The sequence below is a fragment of the Schistocerca gregaria genome, chromosome 2, assembly GCF_023897955.1.
Source record: "Schistocerca gregaria isolate iqSchGreg1 chromosome 2, iqSchGreg1.2, whole genome shotgun sequence".
NCBI lineage: Eukaryota > Metazoa > Arthropoda > Insecta > Orthoptera > Acrididae > Schistocerca > Schistocerca gregaria.
This window is the reverse complement of record NC_064921.1, coordinates 599881088-599886400: the sequence shown is the minus strand read 5'-3', so window position 1 is coordinate 599886400 and position 5313 is coordinate 599881088. Positions and strand designations below refer to the sequence as shown.

General features: G+C 46.3%; 1 pseudogene; it reads right to left on the bottom strand.

Annotated features, from left to right (window-relative positions):
- Positions 1 to 222: 222 nt before the first annotated feature.
- On the bottom strand, positions 223 to 340 carry LOC126337267 (5S ribosomal RNA; annotated as a pseudogene).
- Positions 341 to 5313: the final 4973 nt, after the last annotated feature.

The window sequence follows — 5313 nt, the reverse complement described above, 5'->3', positions numbered from 1 at the left end:
CGTTGGTTGTAAACTACATCCGAACAGGCTTTGGAAGGCCCAACGGTAGCGACCGGCCGCCATGTCATCCTCAGCCTACAGGCGTCACTGGATGCAGATATGGAGGGGCATGTGGTCAGCACACCGCTCTCCCGGCCGTATGTCAGCTTACGAGACCGGAGCCGCTACTTCTAAATCAAGTACCTCCTCAGTTTGCCTCACAAGAGCTGAGTGCACCCCACTTGCCAACAGCGCTCGGCAGACCGGATGGTCACCTATCCAAGTGCTAGCCTAGCCCGACAGCGCTTAACTTCGGTGATCTGATGGGAACTGGTGTTACCACAGCGGGAAGGCCGCTGGCTTCGTTGATTCTACCATCTCAATACCTCTATCACTTCTTCAAATGGCTCTGAGCACTATGCGACTTAACTTCTGAGGTCACCAGTCGCCTAGAACTTAGAAGTAATTAAACCTAACTGACCTATGGACATCACACAACACCCAGTTATCACGAGGCAGAGAAAATCCCTGACCCCATCGGGAATCGAACCCTGGAACCCGTCTACACTTCTTCGTCCATTACTATGCATCCTGTCTCATCCACCCAGTTGCCTATGTCAGCTGTGTGTGTCTTATTAGCTGAGTCTCCTTCTGTAATCTTCCTCAAGCACTGCCAATATAATTTTAAATATGTTCGTTATACGTCTTTGGAAATGGACACGGTCACATGCTGTGTGCTCCCATAACGCAAAACGGGCAGCACAATAAGCTAAGTCCCTCCTCTCCATTTCACACATTTTGTTTACGTTTTAACGTCACCTCCCTCATGTTTCAAACTAATACGTTGTGAGTGCCAACTTATTGAGACCGGACCTCGTTCGGATTACCGATTTGTTCGGATTAGTCGGAATTACGGTGATGAGTTTCTAGAATGAAGTATACCAAGCAGATAAGTAGGTACACCATGGTAACAAATGGGAACAAGTGTCGGAACAATGGCTCACTCTCACTCCCTGCCCTTCTTGTTGTGCATTGTTGAGACCATTGTAGTGTCTGATGTCAGTACACTGACAGTTGGCTCGCAAAGTGCTTCGTATGTTAGTTATCGATCGCTGGCACGCGTAACAGTTGTATTCATTCAGGTGTGGTGGTGTACACATTTTCATCACGAGTAAACAGAAACATACAACGTTAACTCTCAAAGAAAAACTGAATGCTTTGAAACGGACAGATAATGGTGAGAATGTATCTAAACCGGCAACGGAACTGGGTGTTGGTAAAGCAACCATTTGTGATTGGAAGAAGAACCCAGTGAAGCTTGAACGGTCCCGTGCAACATCTTCGGGAAAAACACTCGAAATTCGGCACACTTTGAAACAGTTCCAGTATGATAAAGTGGATGAAGCTCTTTTCCTTTGGTTTACACAGGAAAGAGAAAGGTGGAACCCCTTTGAGTTGAGCACTGGTTCAAGAGAAGGTTGTGTGCCTGAACAAGTTAATGAATGGTGATTAGACTTTCAGTGCGAGTGCAGGTCGGTTGGACAGATTCAAAAAACTTCATGGAATCTGTTAGCTAACAATTAGGCTTTATTAGTGTGCAGCAACGCTACTGGTAATCACAAGCTGCCTTTAATTCTGATAGGCAAATCTGCCAGGCGCAGAGCTCTAAAAATTGCAACATGAAGTCCTTGTCCAAATACTCTCCTGGAAATGGAAAAAAGAACACATTGACACCGGTGTGTCAGACCCACCATACTTGCTCCGGACACTGCGAGAGGGCTGTACAAGCAATGATCACACGCACGGCACAGCGGACACACCAGGAACCGCGGTGTTGGCCGTCGAATGGCGCTAGCTGCGCAGCATTTGTGCACCGCCACCGTCAGTGTCAGCCAGTTTGCCGTGGCATACGGAGCTCCATCGCAGTCTTTAACACTTGTAGCATGCCGCGACAGCGTGGACGTGAACCGTATGTGCAGTTGACGGACTTTGAGCGAGGGCGTATAGTGGGCATGCGGGAGGCCGGGTGGACGTACCGCCGAATTGCTCAACGCGTGGGGCGTGAGGTCTCCACAGTACATCGATGTTGTCGCCAGTGGTCGGCGGAAGTTGCACGTGCCCGTCGACCTGGGACTGGACCGCAGCGACGCACGGATGCCCGCCAAGACCGTAGGATCCTAAGCAGTGCCGTAGGGGACCGCACCGCCACTTCCCAGCAAATTAGGGACACTGTTGCTCCTGGGGTATCGGCGAGGACCATTCGCAACCGTCTCCATGAAGCTGGGCTACGGTCCCGTACACCGTTACGCCGTCTTCCGCTCACTCCCCAACATCGTGCAGCCCGCCTCCAGTGGTGTCGCGACAGGCGTGAATGAAGGGACGAATGGAGACATGTCTTCTTCAGCGATGAGAGTTGCTTCTGCCTTGGTGCCAATGATGGTCGGATGCGTGTTTGGGGCCGTGCAGGTGAGCGCCACAATCAGGACTGCATACGACCGAGGCACACAGGGCCAACACTCGGCATCATGGTGTGGGGAGCGATCTCCTACACTGGCCGCACACCTCTGGTGGTCGTCGAGGGGACACTGAATAGTGCACGGTACATCCAAACCGTCATCGAACCCATCGTTCTACCATTCCTAGACCGGCAAGGGAACTTGCTGTTCCAGCAGGACAATGCACGTCCGCTTGTATCCCGTGCCACCCAACGTGCTCTAGAAGGTGTAAGTCAACTACCCTGGCCAGCAAGATCTCCGGATCTGTCCCCCATTGAGCATGTTTGGGACTGGATGAAGCGTCGTCTCACACGGTCTGCACGTCCAGCACGAACGCTGGTCCAACTGAGGCGCCAGGTGGAAATGGCACGGCAAGCCGTTCCACAGGACTACATCCAGCATCTCTTCGATCGTCTCCATGGGAGAATAGCAGCCTGCATTTCTGCGAAAGGTGGATATACACTGTACTAGTGCCGACATTGTGCATGCTCTGTTGCCTGTGTCTATGTGCCTGTGGTTCTGTCAGTGTGATCATGTGATGTATCTGACCACAGGAATGTGTCAATAAAGTTTCCCCTTCCTAGGACAATGAATTCACGGTGTTCTTATTTCAATTTCCAGGAGTGTATTATCGCAACCAGAAAATGGACGGATGGATGGTAAGCTGATCAAAGAATGGTTTCACAGCCTCTTTGTTCCCTCTGTTCGACGGTTTTCTAAGGAAAATCATTTGTCTCCCCATGCATTCCTTTTGATTGATAAAGCGCCATCTCACCCCACTGAGGAATTATGTGATGGTGAAATTGTGGCGAAGTTTTTGACACCGTATATTACACCGCTTCTACAGCCGATGGACTAGGGTGTACTGCAAACATTAAAACTGATTTACAGAAAACAATTTTTAAGAATGCTGATCCAAGATGATAGCATTCCTTTAGTGGACAAAATAAAAGAGACCAATGTGACGGATGTTGTTTACTGGGCCGCTGAGACATGGTAGAATATTTCAGAAAACACTCTGAGAAAAACGTGGAGAAAACTGTGGACATCTCTTGAATTTCAGGGCAACCTGGTTGATAATGAAAATCTACTACAAAAGACACAGACATTCCCTGGATGTGGAGAAGCTAGTGAAGGAGACGCACATGAGTGGATGGCAGCGGATTGGGCACTTGTGGAGAACCTTACTAACGCTGCTGTGACTGAAGACCAGGAAGAAGTGGACTGCTGTGATGGAAGTGACGCAGCAGAAGCCCTTGACCTCGCGCTACGTTATTTGGAGCAACAGGCCACTGCTACACCTGCTGATGTGATTTTGATGAGACGATGGCGCAACTATGCGTCATACAACAGCCAAAAAACAGTGACTGAATTGTAGTCATCTAAAAAGTGGGGATAAATGTCCGCTGTATTTTAGTAAATTTGACAGTTTTTCTTTCGTTGTTATGAATTGTTTAAACTTTATGTTTTCTTGCCAATTTTAATACATGTTTACTGTACTGTGTAAATTAAAATAGTATGTATGTACAGCAGTGTACCGCACAGTTTTCCATACTTAAACTAACATTTTTCATGTTTGGATTCACCTAATGTTCGGATTACTGGGGTTCGGATTAGTGGGACTGTGCTGTGCGTATGTATATAATGTGAAATACTTTACAGAATTCTTTTCGTTCACGTCACAGCTGTTTGAAGTATTTTGATTCCCATCACAGATTCAAAGTATCAATGTTTGAAGTATTTTACAGCCAGATTTTTGGTTCAAATCACAGCTGTTTGAAATGTTTCACAGACAGAGCTCTTTTGGTACACATCTGAGATTCAAGGTATCACTGGTGGAAATATTTGGCTCACCTCACAGATTCAGAGTAACACTTTTTGAAATATTTTTACTCACATTACAGATTTAATGAGGTACTATTTGAAATATTTTGGTTCACATCACAGATACAAAAAACTGTAACTAATGTGAAGTTACTTTTTTCTTACACTAATACTAATACTAAAGAAATTCCACTCAAACAGAGGAAATAATTTACAGTGAACTGGATGGATCTACACATCCACCACAAATAGGCGAAATAATTTACAATGAAATGGGTGGCTCTATATACATCTACACTTAAAAAATAATTGCATTGGACAGCTAACAGTAGGTGAAACTTAAAAATTATTTCTGTTTACATGGTGAGTAGAACTTTTTGCACATGTACATAGTACACATGATGAGTATAAAAAAATAAAAATTTAGATGACTTGCAATAGAGATACTGAATATTTTCTTTTTATGCTTTTTACATTTTTTAACTTTTTACATATTGAGTGCATAAATAAATAAACACCACACACACAAACACACTCAAAGAGAGAGAGAAATGGAGAGAGATAATTACTTACACTGAGATAAAAGGGCCAAACTACACTGCACATACACACACACACACACACACACACACACACACACACACACACACACACACACACGTTCTCTCCCTCTCATTCAATCAGAGTCCCCAACCCCTTCTCTCGTTACAAGTATGTAGTGTGAGTACAGGTGAGTTTTAATCCTGTCGTCCGCCTGCTTAGCTGTGTGGTAATGTGCTTGCCTCCCATGCTAGCAGGCTCGGGTTCAATTCCCAGCTGGGTTGGAGATTTTCTCCGCTTGAGGACTGGGTGTTGTGTTGTCCTCATCATCATTTCATCCTCATCACCGGCGCGCAAGTCGCCCAATGTGGCGTCGACTGAAATTTGCCTTGCACCTGGCGACTGAACTTCCCTGGATGGGGCCACCCGGCCAACAATGCCATACACTCATTTCTTTTTTTTCGGCCTGTCATCA